Consider the following 18,359-nt stretch of genomic DNA (forward strand, 5'->3'; position numbering starts at 1 on the left):
AGTCCAAAGAAAAGGGTTTCTACACCCAAAAAATCAATATCATAATAACGAGGAGGCGCGATAGCTAAGTTAGATGGTAGAGCAGTGGTCGAGTAAGCCGGTGACCCGGGTTCGAAACCAAGTCGATGCGCTAGTGCCCTTTGGTAAGGCATTAATCCTCATTACCAGGTCTATCGGAGAGGACTTAAAGCCGTCGGTCCTCTGGTTGCTTACTTACAAGCATTTATGCTTTCTTAGCAGTCAGCACGGTTCAATAATGATGAATATAACAATAAATAATCATTGGTGCCAAATATAGTTAAGCAATCATTACCTGCTTGTGAATGTGACAAAGGCCTATCCTTAGACCAGTTCGTAGTTAGCAAAATGGTTCAGATGACCCCAAATATCCACAGATCTTTAAAGGTAGATAAATCCCACTTTGTGTCAGTTATAATCACAGCTAAAGTCATGGAGGTGATTCTTTATTTGCCCTCTTGAAAGAATTACTTCCACCTGTGTTTAATAGAATGTATCACAGTGGCATGCATGAAGAATGATTACATAACTTTCATGAGCACGTATCGGCAAAACAAGATAGACAGGCTTGAGAAAGTTCAGAGGAGGGGGTACGAATCAAATCCGAGACATCGGACTCCCAACTCTACAAGAGCGACGACTGCAATCACGTCTACCCATGATGTACAAGATCCCCCACCACCAGAAAGCCATCCCTATTCCAGATTACATCACACAGAAAGGCAGAGCTATAAGAAGTCAACATTTTCTTCGTTTCACCAGACTTGGTACATCCTCTGGTTCTTACAAATACAAGTACAGCTTCTTGAAAGACTGGGATATCATTGAGTTGCCCAATTGAAGCAGTTGAAGGAAGCCACCAGCTGCGAGTATAGTCACAACATCATCATTTTTACTTGCACCATATACATGCATATAATTAGGCACAAATTCGCACAAGCCGTCCACCGTCGGCAGAAGATCACCCTTGTCTAGATGAACAGGCTTTGACAAGTAGCAGAATAGCAGATCAGTGGGTTTTACAATTTTGTAAAAGTGACCATTCTGTGCATGCGCAGATTGTATCTTCGAACTGGTCTATTGAGAGTGGTGTGGATATCAATACCTATTGCGTGCACAGTGCACACTCTTAAAACATAAAGCGAAATTGATATTTACTATTATTTAGTGATAAAAACAACCTCTTGTCTTGCCGTCTGATGTGGAAATATGATGCGATCCATGCGGGTTTCGTTACACACCCACATTGTAAACGAGTTCCAATGAAAACACATTAACGTATAAACTATATAACAATAAATAGTACACTCTAATAAGGGGCGAATACTGACTTCTTGCAATACTCAAAACTGCATGCTCCATACATTTTAAAGAAAGAAGTGGAAACAAGTAAGGGTATATCCACAATGGGAACATCTGCGAGCGGCGACATCTCATGTCTGTTCACGACGTGATCACAATACAAGATAAGCTGAAAGGAATGCATTGTGTGTAGGGATTAGAGTCTACTATGGAACCAAAAAGTCACCTACATCGAGCAGTTTTAAACGTACTCTAAAAGTTCTGTTATCCGCAGATGGCGTGTAGGTGAATTATGTTTTATTACTTGGAAAATTAGAACATTTAGTAAAAATAGGTTGACATGAAACTTTTAAACTAAAGACACTATGAACATGACGGACAAAGAAAGCGGACAAAATATACAGTTCCTCAGTTAGACAAAGGAACATCCCTTCACTGCTATTATGTAAGAAGGTGAATATGCATGTGACACCTGTTCTACACATTTTTACATAATAGCAGTGAAGGGATGTTCCTTTGTGTACCTGAGGAACTGTATATTTTGTCCGCTTTCTTTGTCAGTCATATTCATAGTGTGAACTGCATCAGTCCTTGCCAATTTGTGGTGCTTCCCTTTGTATTGAAGCGTGCACATGTATTACATTATTCAACTATCTTGTGAAAAATCTAAGTGTATTATTTGTATTACTTGAAAAGCAATAATTATCTTTGAATATATCAAATGTAAATATATACAATGTAAATATATACATGGCAACTTTCGTTGAACTATTGAATTCTTTAAACACGTCGTAATCAGCTTTGACATACCCAAACTTGTACGATTCAGAGGTAAACTGATTCTCTTCGATTTTTCTTCACTTAATTTGATTCTCATCGCACTGTGATTAAAGTAAGTTTGGAATGAATTAGCATTTTTTTTTTGTAAACAATCGATTTTCAACTTGTCATTTAGTTTACCAAGAAGTACAAATTGACTGTTATCAATACAAGAAAAACATATTGTTTAGTTTTACAGGTACTCTTAGAGTTTCATTTTATCCATTTCGATTTGTTTTTCTTCTTTTTTTGTAAATAGTAATCTTTTTTCAGTATTTTTATTCCAATTATTGAATATATTTCTACTTACTTTTCAGACTTTCCCAATAAATATATCATATAAATTATCTTTATCTTTATCACCATGTGAACCATCGAATCAATCTTTCAAATAATATCACTCTCGGTAGTTCGTGACCAGTATTGATCTGTTATCTATGGGGTGGGTTTATGCCGTTGCCTGACGAAAGCAAATGGTGCATAATATATGTTTATCACAAAGTTTTACGAATGCATTTCAAAATACATTCCATTTTTCATCAACATCGTTAATAGCGTACATTTGCCAGTCTTTTAGATCACCTTCACCCATCAGAACATCACGGTTAGAATTACGAAATGAACGAAATCATTTGATAGTTGGAGCAACATGAAATTGTTTTGTAACTTTTATGTATATTAGAGAATGATCACCGAGTCGACACCAAATCGTAATGGAAATTGTTATTCTCCAAAAGAAGTAAATTCAGACCAATGCAGATTCTGCTATTACTTGTTACTCTATATTTGATTCAATTGAGGACACTCGGTGGGCATATTACAATGAAAATCTTCGAGGTTAACATTTAATGACGATTGTAATAAGTTCTGCTCTAGAAAAGAAGTCGGTAGAAGAATTAGGAGGTCGGTAAACAACGGTACACAACAAAGTTATGAATGTTTAAATTTGTTTTCATGTCAAAATGTTTCCAGGCCCTCATAACTCATGTTCCACATAATACCAGCCAGTATAAATCAAATTCGAGTGAATATACCAAGCAACATCATCACCTGATGAATTTCTATCTCTTCTTTCAGGATTGTAAGATCTTTTATGTGCTTAAATTTACCCCTAATACAACGTATATTTAATTGAGCTATTATAGAACCTTTTCTAACGAATTCCAATTTTCTAGGTAAAGCATTTTCATTTGCATTGCTTAGGTTACCATTATCATCAAAAGTAATTGTTTCTACATAATCGTCTGAGATATCTAATCACCATCTGGCAGTGGAACTTTTCGAATAAAATCAATTTATGACATTTAATGCATAATATCGCATTTCGAAGTTTACACTGTGTATATACTGATTTAGAAAATTGTATACATGGATACTTCTTACCGATGAAAACAGTCTGCTCAAAAAAGGAAATTTAGAGGGATTACATGTTATAACCACAGCGGATTGTTATTTTCCTATCGTCTTTCGGTGAGAGCCGCGATTTTGCCTTTTTAATGTCCATGTTTGTTCGCGTTAAATGTCATGTTTCGTGTTTTGCACAGAAAATGTGATCTTTTTGCGGTGAAGTCCTGTGGACGTAGATGTTTTTACTAATTATGATAATAATATCAGCTTTTATATAGCGCTTAATACAAATGTCCCTAAGCGCTTTAAGGATATCCTATTAACCCGGTCATTGGTTTCAAAACTTGCTCGCACACACTCTTTGCACAATCTCCACTCCCTTGGGGAGCATTCCAGTCAGGCGTTACTTGACGCTAAAAAACTGTTTGACCAACAATGACCGTCGCATCCTACCCATTTTTACACCTGGGTGGAGAGTAGCAATTGCAGGTAAATATCTTGCCAAAGGATATTAGTGCCGTGTTGGTATTCGAACCCTCGACCTTCGCATCTTCAGTCAATCGCCTTAAACCACTCGAATGGATGACGAAGCTTCAATCGTGCATGGTCCATGGTTGTCACTATGAACATGACGGACAAAATATACAGTTCCTCATTCTACCCTCAACAATTGCTATGGTAGACAAAGGAACATCCCTTCACTGCTAGTATGTAAACATCTGTACAACAGGTGACACCTGTTCTACAGATTTTTACATAATAGCAGTGAAGGGATGTTCCTTTATCTACCATAGCATTTTTGAGGGTTGAATGAGAAACTGTATATTTTGTCCACTTTCTTTGTCCGTCATGTTCACAGTGTGTATCTGGCAAACTGAAACGATAATAGGGACTTTAAGATTGAGTGGACGAGAACGGTGTGAACGTCCACGGAGCATGCGTGTCTGGCAAGCCGTTTTGACATGTATTCCTATTATCAAGAATATCAAGAATTACCATTGCTTTACAACAACAAAAAATCGTTTCTTGATATTGAGAATTGAATTCTTGATATCAAGAAATAGGAATAAATGTTAAAACGGCTTGCCATGGACACGCATGATCAGTGGACGTTCACGCCGTTCTCGTCCACTCAATTTAACAGTCCCTAATGACTCTAGATCGTCGCGGAGTCGTATGTTCACCTATCGTATGGTTTCGTGGGGGGGGGGGGTTATTCGCTGGAGCACAACGTTTAGCTTCTCCTTGACAAGGTTTATGATCACTGAATCTGTGTTCTTATTCTTTCTCCTTCACGCCATGGAAGCAAAGACAACTTCTCGGACTGCATTGTTCATGATCGTCTAACATCTCGTTGATGTATGTCGACGATGTTTTCCTGCAATTTCTGGATCTGCTGATCTAATAGACCAGTTCACGGTTAGCACTTTACTGCAATGACCCCGAATATCCACAGATCTTCAACACATGAAGAGGTCCCACTTTGTACATTTTGAAATAATCACTCCTACAGCGATGGACTGGTGCTTTATAAATAGCCTTTGTTCCCCCTTTTCAAAGAATACGTCCACCTGTGTACAATGGAGTGCACTGAATGTGCATGAATGAATAATGTTACATAACTTTCATGAGCACGTATCTAGTATTTCGTCTCCGTGTATTTCAAAATTTGTTCTGCAATGACCTTTATCTGCTCATGCTCAGAATGCAACCGTGAACTGGCTTATTCCTGACTTGTTTATGTTTTGAATTCAAGGCTCAATTGAAAGGCAGCATTGCATGTAATTCACTACTAACTTCTTGTACACACACTTGTAAACGGCATTCATAAGAACAGCCGTTGAACGCAAGCCTTATCTTGCAGGTCAGGCCAGTTTCGGAATGTATTCACAGACCTTTAAATCGCATTACGTAATCGAATCGAGTGTTGGACCATGGACCTTCTAGTAGGTCCATGGTTGGACCATTGACCTACATAATTTGCGGAACTCTTAAAATCGCTGAGATTTAGGCAAAAATAATGGGAAGCATTGCTGTTAAGGAGGAAACAACGGAGCTTTCTTATCGATGCAAGCTGACCCGGTTGCATGGTTGGGCAGTACATATCTCCTCGTCAGAGCAAGGAGTTTTAAGCCCACTGTACTACTTGCTCCCTCTATATAGAAAACAATTCCTAATCGGTGACCACTGGTCCCCCATGATCCTCTTTTTCTTATGTTAATTGAGAACTGGGTTGATGAGATAGCCACCTGTCAGTGACCACCTTGGGTGGTCTAATCCCTCCTAGCCAAACTAGTACAATGGCCTTTAAGAGCTGGAGTCCCAACTGGCGAAAAATTATTCAAAGCAGCTGCCGTTTTGTAAGGTTGCACAATAGAGTCTACAGGTGTGCTGTTACCTTTGATGTCCAAGGTTCGAAGCCGCCAATATCATTGGAAAGCTTGAGTAGTAATCTTGTTTCACAAAGAAATACTCAGTTCTTATTTGAACTAACAAGGGGAAAATCGAACAATAAATGCAAAAATGTGTCAATAATAAGTTTTGTATTATCACCATAACTTGAAAATTGACAATGCACATAATTATCGCAAAGAATGGCAATGAATTGGGGCATACTGCTTAATGATCTGTGTGATCGTTCTCCACAATCAATAGCGTGAATCACAAGAATGAAATAAATGTGCATGGGGAACTCATGTTTGATCCATCTCGTGTTATTGTCTTGATGTCAATCGTTTGGAACATTAGGCTATCTGGGAGAGGTTTCAATTGTTGAAATAAATGTGCATGGGGAACCAGTGGCGTAGACAGGTTCGTACACCTGGGGGGGATGACTCAGGGGGGGATCTAGCTTTTTGCTAAGGGGGGGGGGGGTATTCCAAAATAATGACGATGCAGAGCATCGTCCACGAGCCGCGAAGCGGCGAGCCGATTTTTTTTGGGATGTTTATTTGAACCCCGTAAGTGATGTTTTCCTGGCATCTATTAACACAATGGAGACCATAAAAAGCAGTGCATGATAACGTCTTTTTAAATCAAGTAACATTTAAATACACAGTTATATCCAGAGTTATCATGTGTTTGGTTAAGTTACCAGATGAGTTGAATATCTTCTCACAATATTTGCACTTGAAAGGGTTTCTCTCCAGCGTGCGTTCTTTTTTCTTTCTTTCTTTTTTTTTTCTTTCTTTTTTTCCCTTTTTTTTTTCCTTTTTTGTTTGTTTGTTTTTTGGGCCGCCCAAGGGGGAGGGGGGTTAAACCCCCTAACCCCCCCCCCCCCCCGTAGATCCGCGCCTGTTTAATCTTGTGGTTATCTTGTGGTTTCCAAACCACAAGATAACCACAAAATACTTGTAAGATTTTCTTTTTTTTACCGTCTGAATTGGCTTTCACCGTGTGAATGCGGCTAATAACAATAAACACAATTACAATAATGATGAGGATTATTATTATCATCATCATAATTATTATTATTATTAATATTATAATTGTTATCATTATTATTATTATTACTATTATTATCATCATTATGACTTATTATGTAAGCAAATATCATTCCCCAAAACCTGGGGGGATGATTGTACATGCCATCCCCCCCACCTTGTGAGGTGGGGGGGATGCATCCCCCTCATCCCCCCCGTTGTCTACGCCCCTGTGGGGAACTCATGTTTGATCCATGTTACTCGTGTTATTGTCTTAAACATGCGTTTTGAAGATTAATGCTTCCTGGGAGAGGTTTCAATTGTTGTAAATGCTGTATAATTTCTTTACAACAACTCCATGAGGTAAGGCTATTTCTTCCACTTCTGTTACTGCGGTTCTTGAATCACAAACCAATAGGAACGCCATCGCAAAGACATTCGAGAAATACATAACGGGTAATTTCAATACACCTGTATCCAATACAACTCATGTTACGAATAGATTTGTGGGCTCTACACACACCTCCGTCACTTTTGTGACCGATAAAAACCACTGAAAATGGCCCACACCATCTTCACAAATATTACGAACGACGGGCAAAATTGAAGCACAATGTCATGATCGTGCGTCATATGTCCCAAAAATGATGCACATTTATATAGTTGTACATACATACATACACACATACGGCTCCAACGAGCAAATGGTGTTCATCGCTTTTTGAATGTGGGTTCCTAAATAAAATTCGATGCTGAAATCGATGGTACCGACTGATTTTGGATATAATGTCCCCAAAGTACCCACATTTTATGTTTTAGAGGCCAACATTATTTGTATGCAATTCAAAACAAACATTGTGGCTGACTGAAAAGTCCGTTTGTTGTAAAAATGAATGAAAAATATATATTTATGAACAATAGATTATATAATGAAATATGGTATAGTTTAAGACCCAATGAAGACCACAGGGCCCTGAAGTTGCACCAACAGGGCCAAACATTCAGCTACACCATAGACAACCAAGATGACTACTTTAAAACAATAAAGTAAAGCGCTATTTCGATATCAAACTATATTTCTTTATACTTTTACCCATTACATATAATACATATTGAGATAATTATGCTGCAAACTCCTGAATAAGTATTTTTGTTAATAGTTTTAATCATCAAACAGACTGTGTATAATTAATGTGGTACACATAAAGTTCAAATTCAGTTTAATCAATAAGGACATGCGTTATGTTATAGTTGGAAAAGTTAACTTTAGGCACAACTAGCAACAAGTTGACAAGCTATTCATCGGTACAGTACAGTAGAATCACTATTAGATGTTAGCTTTAAAAACTCAAACCTCCCTGGTAAACCGTAATACCTATTTTTTGTCAAATTATCGAAAAATGCTTCGGGATGATCCGATCTGTGTTCTCGATGTAGTATACAGCATAGACGGAAAAGGAAAGGCGATGGTAGTGGAAGATAAAAGACATGCAGGAAAGAGACATAGACAGTATATCTTTGTGTATCCCTGTCACTTAAAAATGCAAATTTTCCCACATAAGGGGCAAAGGATGCCCCCTCCATGACTGAGCTACTCTACGCTACGCCACTGCTCATATATACTCACATTATATCGTTGTATTTTGATACCGAAATGGAGATTTTCTATAAAGCTGGTATTACCCTAGAAGCGGTCCTCTTGGCCGTCTAGCTGATTATTTGTGCCATTTTGGAGCAACTTCAGAGCCCCTGTGGTATTCTGTTGGTCTTGGTCTATACTCTATACAATATTTCATTGTATTATCTATTGTTCATTGATATATATACATAAATATTATTTTTTTCACACCAAACGAACAATTTTAGCCAAAATATTATTTTCTTGTGAAATGCATAAAAGCAATGGTGGGCCCCTTAACATAAGATGTGGGCAGTTTGTGCACATTATATTTCAGATCAGACGATGCCATTGGTTTCAGCATCATTCTGTTTAAAGGTGAAAATCATTTCCTTGTTAGAGTCTTCTGTGTACCTAATAATGGCACCTAGTAGAGTCCACAACAAATTTCGTTCTAAAAAGTTTTAAAAAACAAAAAAATGTTACCAAGTACGTACATGAAGGAATGATTCAATGACGACACACCCCCATCTTTCATTCATTATTGGATTGCAATGAAACTTACTAGGATAGGGAGAAGAATGGAAAATAGATCCAGTGGATTCTAAAACCCCTCAATATAAGTAACTCTAATTGATTTGTCATAAGTATTTGCTATCTGTTTTAACTTTGCTCGCAATGAATTCTCTTAGCTACATGTCTTTAGTTTAAAGTTTATATATTTCGTTCTTGTAACTATTTGAATATAATTGTACCTGCTTATTTTTAACTTTGTAAAGCGCACTGAGAATTTTCTGTTTATTATGCACTCAATAAATCTATCTTCATCATTATTAAAGCTCTCTTATCATAGCATAATTATCGCTGTAATTATTATTACATATACACCATCTGTTACATCACATTCAGTATACAATTCAATGTATAATTATTTGAACCTTTTAAACCGAATAGTTTATCTTGTAATGAAATGATTAATTTAATTCCGGTTCTAGTATAAATCCAGTGCTCACACCTATCCCAAATATGTTTGACATGCGTACAATCACATAGCAGATAAATAACCGTGTTTTAATCTGTTCATTACAAAATGTACATTCTTTTCTTGGGACTAAATTCATTTTAAACAGTAAATCATTCGTATATAATATGAGTTGCAAAACCTTAAACTGAAACAATCGTATAAGCCCACATCAAAGGTACAATTAAATTCAATGGAACAATATGTTTCCCAACTCTTGCCATTCAGGTCGAAAATGCATTTCCATTTAAGGAACCTTTTCCGTTCTCCAAATGTTCTCTTTAATGAACTTTCTGAATCATCATGCCTAGGATTAACAACTGTTGAAAAGGCCCGTGCAATGGGACATTGAAAAAAATCATTACAAATGGGGTATCAATTTAAAAAGGAATAACCACACTTTCTAATGATACTAAACATTGCGATGATCATGCCATGACAAAGGCATAATCGATATTACCTCAGTTTCCATTTTATTTATTTATTTATTTATTTTTTTTTTTTTTTTTTGGGGGGGGGGTCAAATGATTGAATAGAGTATAGGCGGACGACGAATACGGAAGATGATAAATTGTAGTTGAACTTCATTCATTTGTTAATCTCAATTTGAAGCCGTGCTTTAACTTAGTGTCTATGAATTTTAGAACAAAATAGACCAACAGCAGGTCTGAAAGTTCATATTTTATACTAAATTAGGCCAAGTCGAATATAAAATAATTCAAATGGAGATTTAGTTATAAATGCACCCAAGTGTAATTTTGATAACAGTCTGGACAACTACTTGGGAAGTGAACCTGCCAATTAAGTACTAATTTGACGCTAACCATGGACCTATTACGTAATAGGTCCATGCGATAACCTACCCGGTCATGATCCAGCCAACTTAACATAATCATAGAAAAGGAATTTGGAACTGAATATAGAGATTAGAGGCTTAAACCAGCGTTCAGAAGAATCCATAACATGGCTTAATTAAATCTACTGGCACGCCTCCATACGCCTCCGGTCGGTGGGGTGGTCACGTCAATTGAAAACTTTGAACGTGGATGATGGCTCAAGCATAAATGTTCATCACTACACTGATGATAATAATAATAATGAAAATGCACCAATATAGAATAAAATATTGTAGATCTAGATCGACTATTATATGGCCTCTACTTCTATACTTACACTTACAGTACATGTAGATCTATACGCGATACTGATGCCATGATGATAGTCCAAAAGTTTGCGTTATCCTCACTGATAATAAATGGATACCGATCTATATGTCAATATGATTTTTTTTTGTTAATGGTAAACTATAACGACAAACGTCGTGTACTCCGATCCCAAAGGAATTTCCACTCACAATTTATCTTCGACCATGACGTCCGTCAAACAAAAAACAGATTATGAAAGCATGGAGATGGACGAGCTTCGATGGTGCAAGGATGACGGTACGCTAGCGATCCGTGCTTTAATACGCCAATTAGTATTCCAGCTGTCCGATGAGACTTAGCGTAAAAGGCGATTATAAATCTCGATAATTAGCTGACTAAATAAGAGATAACACTTCTGAAGACGTTTGTTTCACGGTACTTGTGCTGGTTATAGCTGGCCTCGCATGTAACAATTGTCCACGGACTCTGTTTGCAGATCGAGAAATGCAGTCTGGGTCAAGTAAAGATAAAAGACAAAAACAGCAACTTGTGTAGAGATTAGCACATTGAGTGGAATTGAACTTTTTGAGCTGCACGAACGTCATGATGATTTTGACATATTTCTGTTTGTAGACATACCTGAATACGCTTCTCATCTCACTTGGCTCGTTCTTTTCCTTCTCACTCTTTGTTCTGTGCATTTCCTACTTCTCCTGTCTTTTGATTAAACCCCTTCTTCTTCTTCTTCCCCTCCCCCTTTTCTTCTTCTTCTCCTTCTTCTTAATCGGTTTTCTTCGTGATTTCCTGTTCCTCCTCCCCCTCTCCATTTTCTTGTTTCTTGGGGGGGGGGGGGGGGGGGGGGGGGGGGTAAGGGACATATATTTAAATTTGTTGGTCACAAAAATTTCGCAACGACTCAGCCAACCGCTGAATAAGTGGGGGGGGGGGGGGTTCGAGCACATTTTTGTTTGTGTGTGTGTCCCAAAATTTGAAAAATTGGCCGATCGATATTTTTTTGTTTGTTTTTGTAATTAAAAAAAAAAGAATTGAGGGGGGGGGGGGGGGGTCCTCAAAAAACACACATAAACAAAGTTGAAGGGGGGGGGGGTTCAACCCCCAACCCCCCCCCCCCCCTGCGTACGCGCCTGATTACTACTACTACTACTACTACTACTACTACTACTACTACTACTACTACTACTAACTTACTACTACTACTACTACTACTACTACTACTACTACTACTACTGCTGCTGCTACTACTACTACTACTTCTGCTGCTACTACTACTGCTACTAATACTACTACTACTATTACTACTACTAATACTACTACTACTTCTACTATTATACTGTGGCTAACTTCTTCCTCCCCTCCCGTCTTCATTTCTTTCTTGAATACATAGAGATGTTTCCTTCTCTATATATATATTATTATCTGTTTTCCTCTTCTTTTCATTTCTCCCTTCCGATTCTCTTAAAAGTTCCTTTCGCAAGATACTTTTTTACGTTAATTCCTCCTGTGTTTTTTTCTTTCTCAAAATACTTGATTAGCTATTGAGTATCATGTGGTCGCATTTTAATAACGATTAATGACACGTAGGCCTACTCCAGATTTAATGGTATAAATTCCTGCTATACTAAAACGAAAAAATAATAAATTTATGAAAATAAACCCATAAAAAACATTTGATGTGTAAGGGTTCATGTAGCTATTGTTGTTAAAATATAGATACCAAAAGGGCATAGTCTGAAGTGGATTGTATTATCATTGTAATATCCTTGACAAGGGTCTTGACTTTATCAGTTATTATCATGTGGACGTATTTGGAACAATTAATGACACGTACTCCAGATTTAACTGCAAACTTTCTGCTATAAAGAAGAAATCCTTTTTTTGTTTATTATGAAAATAAACCCATAAAAACATGAGATGTGTAAGGGTTCATGTAACGGTTACTGTTAAAATGTTGTGGCAGTAAAATGAAGTTGAATGCGCTTACTTTGACGGGCGAAATCGGTATGCAATTATCAAAATAATGGTGATGATACAGACAGGCGCGTACGCAGGGAGGGGGGGGGAGGGTCGGGGGTTGAACCCCCCCCCCCCCTTGGTATTTTTAATGTGTGTATTTTGGATGAAACCACCCCCCCCCCCCCCCCCCCCCCTTGATTTTTTTTTGGATTTTTAAAATTTTTGTTTAATTCTAACAACAAAAAAACAAAAACACAAAAAAAATTATACCAATGGCTGACCTAAAAAAGTTGACCTTACCCCCCCCCCCCTAACGGAGCGAAATTTCAATTTTTTCACAAAAAAAGTGTCCTCTTATCCCCCCCCCCCCCCCCCGCGCTTATTCAGCGCTGGCTGAGTCGTTGCGAAATTTTCGGCCCGATTTAAAAATGTGAACCCCCCCCCCCCCCCTTCAAAAAATCCTGCGTACGCGCCTGGATACAGAACCTTAAAGTAATTAAAGATTCAAATGTTGATGTTTTTTGTCATTGCTATTGCAGTTTTTCCCACCCCTCCCTCCAAAACACACCGACAAAATGAATTTACATGCAGATTACGTGCCTGTATTGTAGATCAAATAAATATAAAGCTATGTCACCCAGATATACCAAAGGGTTAGTTTATAATAAAAGTAGACCAACCAAACTTAATTTTTTGTTTGAGCAAGTGAGCGATCGCAATTATCGTGGTTCATTTCAACCTCCAAGTTTAAAATCTACACCGAAAAAAAAGTTCCCCCAAATTAAGGTTTTGGAGAATCTTTTCCCGCCGCAACTCCTTTCATCCAGCAACGTTGGTTCTCTCATTTTTTGTCTAGGTCTGATTTACAATTACACATGCACTAGTATATAGGCTTGACTCCGACACAGATCTACTAGACTTATATAATTCCCAATATTAAAGAACAAAAATTGTGTTCAAGCCAGCAAAGCCCATGGAGATCAATGGGGTAATACCGTGTGAGTCAAAAAAAAGTTTACAGCTAGAAAATTATTTCAAAAATCATCTATGAACAGTAAATTGTTTTGCATCTTTTGTAAGAGTGCTGATATTTTTAATAATTAGCAATTTTCTAGGTGTAAACTTTTGTTTGACTCAAACTGTAGTGTGTGTCCGAACCACTGTCTATATAAAGAATTTCCGGACAACAACAGTGAATTAAGTTGTCCTGTTCGCTGTTAGATCCATCAAAAATATAGACCAATGAACTGAACCAACGTGCCGTGAGTATTGCCCATTTAGATATATAAATTAAATTTTGTCAACAAACCTTTAACTTGAAAAATCCTTGCAAAACTCGTACGACAAATTCTTCGATGCACTCTGCTTATGTTTGAAAAGATCTCTCCCGTGTCGGCCATTGATAGAATGTATATACATGTAGGGCATACTGATATATGTATATAATGAAGACACGATCAATCTATATTGATCGATATTCAAAATAGAAAACGAAATGCAACTCTGTGGTCATTTAGTGCAACCAACATCGACAATGCGGGTACAAAGCAAAGAATGGTCCGCGAAGTGACCGCCATCCTCGAGTATTTCTCGAGAATTTTAGAAATCATATATTATATATATATATATATATATATATATATATATATAAAGCCTTCTTTCTAGGGGAGGGGAATGCAGTGACCCCCTGCTCCCAGGCGCGTAGCCAGGGGGGGGGGGCGGTGGGGGCGGTCGCCCCCCCCCCAAAACGCCGGCCAAAAAAAAAAAGAGAGAGAAAGAGAAGAAAAAAAAGAAAGAGGACGTAGGAAGAAAAAGGGAAAAGGAGTCGAGAACGGTACAATGAATCGTCAAAGCTTCCGCGCTTCGCGCGGAAAGGGAGAAACTGAGTTCAAATTAAGAAATATGAGTCGGGAAAGGTACAACGAATCGTCTTCTTTCTCTAATAATTTAATGAAACGTCAAAGCTTCGCGCGAGAAGGGGTGGAACAAAATTCAGACAAGGATTAAGAGTCGAGAAAGGTACAACGAATCGTCTTCTTTCTCTAATAATTTAATGAAACGTCAAAGCTTCGCGTGGGAGAGAGGGAGGGACTGAATACAGATAAGGATTATGAGTCGAGAAAGGTACAACGAATCGTCTTCTTTCAAAGCTTCCGCGCTTCGCGCGGGAGGGGGGAAACTCCCCTCCCTGCACCCACCCCCCTAGGGAGCGCGCTTCGCGCGCTCTTAAAGTGATTCGCACGCTACGCGTGCTCACTACCGCCCCCCCTAAAATGAAATCCTGGCTACGCGCTTGCCTGCTCCTCCCCCCGTTTCATTAGATTTTGGTATCACACGTATTTAGCCCACTATAACCAAGATAAAACAAGCGGCTATCTTACCTTTGAAAGAAATCCGAGGGCTATGACTAGCCCCACCCCATGACCCCACCCCACGGCTCATATTGAAATTAAAGATAAAAGATATCAGGAAGAAAGATATTCCGTTTAAGCGAAACCGTTGTAACAATGCCTCATTCGTTCTCTTGTTTTTTTTCTTTAAAGAAAGTTCATCTTCACTTTGTGTCAGAGGACACTTTTTTTTTTTTTTTTGGTCTCGAAATTTGAAAATTTGACATTTTGCTCTGTGGGGGGGGGGTGGGGGGGGGGGGGGGGGTTAAGGTCACCTTTTTTAGGTCAGCCATGGGAATAATTTTTTTTTTTAATTTTTTTATTATTAAAAAAAAAAGAAAAAAAAAGAAAGAGAATAAAAAAAAAACCAAAGGGGGGGGGGGTTGGTTTTTTTTTAGGGGGGTTTATACACACAAAAATACCAAAGGGGGGGGGGTTTAACCCCCCAAACACCCCCCCCCCCCCCTGCGTACGCGCCTGTGTGTAGCGGCACTCCAAATTATTTTTTGACAAAACAAAACAAAAATCAAGGGTTTAGTATATAAATATAGTTCACTAAAATGTTTGTATGTTTTTTTTGGGTTTTTTTTGAGGGGGGGGGGACCCCTAGTCTCTGGAAATAGAAAGTGAAAACAAAAGAAAGGGACTGTGTACGTAGTCGGAGGTCGTAGCTTAATTCTTCTTGCAACACGATCAAACTTTTTTTCTTCAAAAAAGCAACTCAAGGGCAATTTCAAAACCCTATAATACATCCTGTACAGGGGCGTACACAGGGGGGAGGGGGGGGGGGGTTTGGGGGGGTTAAACCCCCATATATAAAAAAAAAAAAAAATAAAAATTATGCCCACGGCTAACCTAAAAAAGGTGGCCTTACCCCCCCCCCCCCCTCCCCCCAACGAAGAAAAATGTCAAATTTTCAAATTTCGAGACAAAAAAACAAAAAATGTGTCCGCTTACCCCCTCCCCCCCCCCCCCCCCCCCCCCCCCCCACTGAGCGACTTTTCGGCCGACGCGATTTTCAAATTTTCGGGAGCAAAATATTTTGGGCCCGATTTTAACCCCCCCCCCCCCTTGAAAAAAATCCTGCGTACGCCCCTGATTCTGTACATACCTCAATGTCATGTTTAGAAATGTTAGTAGATGACGCACAAGCCTAATGACATTGCCGTATATTAGTTGATTTTTCGAAAAAAAAGTTGCGATCGTTTTCATCAGTTAAAAAAAAAAAAAAATCTTCTCGTTTCCTTTCCTTTTTCCTTCTCCCTTCTTTTCTGTTCCCTTTCCGTCGATTGATTGGTTGGGGCCGTGGGGGCACGTCTGTATCTATGAAACTGTAATCTGTTATGTAATACTCATTTACTTCAATCTAATTGAGTGTTGTTGATTATGCAACACTTCGTAGGCCCATTCATGATTATTTTTCTTTTTACAATAGACCCGTATAACAATATGGGAAAGTCGATAGATTTAGCTCCCTGGTACATTGTATAACGCTCGTTAGTCAAAGCGCCTTATCTCCGAATAGACTGCGTGTCTCTCAAAACAGAAGAAGGGGGGGGGTGGGGCAGAGGAAGAAACCATACACGAAAGAGAGAGAGAGAGAGAGAGAGAGAGAGAGAGAGAGGGGGGGGGGGGGGGTGATGAGTGGTGGCATTTAACATGGGTGGTGTATACTTTTTGCCAGGATATCATTTAAAAATATGACTTTTCCAGAATAAATTTATGACAAGCCTTGGATTTCTAGGAGGTTCTCCTGTTTGTTTACTTGTTAACAATTTGTTTGCAATTTGATGAATTAACAAAAAGTTTGCATAATTTCAAATGATTACTTTCTGTTTTCGACCATCGGATAGATCTGTCTGGTTGCAATAAGGTAGGTGGTGGTCGTGATCGCTGGGCTATTATAATGAAAACGAATCAAGAAATATTTGATGTTTGTAGGAAATATTATTATTGTCAACAACATGAAGCAAATAGTAAGCTAATAATAACTTCAGATGTCTCTGTGATTATGATTGAAATTCGAATCATTTCAAGTAACAATATAAGAGTGTTGCCATGGATGAAAACGGTATATCAAAACCACGCCCCCTCCAAAAAAAAAATGAATGGACCTAACCACTATAAATACGCTTCCACTGCAGGGAATTTCGGAGGCCAGGCACCAGTTTCACATTTATTACAAAATGTTACCGGCAACACTTCAGTGTAAATTATAAACTGTATGGGCATTGTATTGGGAATAGTGCATCAAACATTTTTTTCTTCAAATTTAGTGCTCCGCCCTTCCTATAATTGTGTGCCAGAGTTGGTCAAAGAAAAAAAAAAAAGATCCTTACAAAAACTCAATATATTAGGATAATGCCGGGGGGGGGGGGGAGGAGGGGTAGTGAGCATTTAATTTTTTCCTCTTTCGCCCCCCTGGATTTTAAAATCGCGTCGGCCGATATTTCGCTCAACACCGCCCCCCCCCCCTCCCTTGAACAACAAAGAAAAGGTAAATTTCTGGCCACAATTTTTTTTTTTTTTTTTTGGGGGGGGGGGGGGGTCCCGTCTCGCCCCCCCCCACACTCAGTGTTATTTAGGGTACGCATATGCGTGTTCCCAGCACCCCCCCCCCCCCTTTTCAACATAAGTCCGGTGTGTGAAGTCAATACGGGGAGACCTTTTTGTTTTGTTATACGAGCCTTTTCTCAGCACCCCCCCCCCCCTTTTCAGCACATGTCCGGTGTATAAAGTCAATACGGGTAGAGCTTTTTCTTTTGTTACGAGTCGGAGATTTTGGGGACACGCATGCGGTCCCCCGTTCCCGGAGTGGGGGAGCCGGGGGACGAACAACAACAATCTCGGTGACCCCAAAAGCTTGTTAGAGGATCAACCAACATAACAACACCTACAGGATGCATGATCAATACCATCCATACAACATTAGAACGAGAGTGAGGAATTAAAAAGCTTATTCTGTTTTTTTTTTCTCGAGAAACATCAAGTTTGTCAACCTACAATTTACCAAAAACAAACAAACAAAACTGGAAAAAAAATAAGTAAACAAAATATTATGACCCCAATTTGCCAAATAACCACATAGGCCTCCCCCCAAAATAAAACAAAATTAGCTTTGTAAAGTTTGTTGAATGCAGAACCTGGTTTTGGACAGAGCCATCTATATACAGAGTTTGGCCAACTTGGTTTCACTGGGTCACAGCATGCCGTATATCCCTTTTTAGTGCTTGCCCAACAAAGCAGTTGTCACCATATTGTGTCCAACATTGAACCGGGTTGGCCAAACTCTGTTCATAGATT

The 18,359-nt window shown here is 38.7% G+C and overlaps 1 protein-coding gene across 7 annotated transcripts in view; it reads right to left on the minus strand.

Annotated features, from left to right (window-relative positions):
• LOC115918065 (galactosylceramide sulfotransferase-like) overlaps nucleotides 1-13,993 on the minus strand; it is a 51,415-nt gene extending 37,422 nt beyond the window's left edge. Inside the window, exon 1 of one of the 7 annotated variants that reach the window (XM_030991593.1) lies at nucleotides 13,976-13,993. The gene's annotated coding sequence lies outside the window, so the exon portion shown is untranslated. The other 6 variants (XM_030991591.1, XM_030991589.1, XM_030991594.1 and 3 more) reach the window with 6 other exon arrangements.
• Nucleotides 13,994-18,359: the final 4,366 nt, after the last annotated feature.

This window comes from Strongylocentrotus purpuratus, unplaced genomic scaffold (genome assembly GCF_000002235.5).
Source record: "Strongylocentrotus purpuratus isolate Spur 01 unplaced genomic scaffold, Spur_5.0 spur5_scaffold_2, whole genome shotgun sequence".
Classification (NCBI taxonomy): Eukaryota; Metazoa; Echinodermata; class Echinoidea; order Camarodonta; family Strongylocentrotidae; genus Strongylocentrotus; species Strongylocentrotus purpuratus.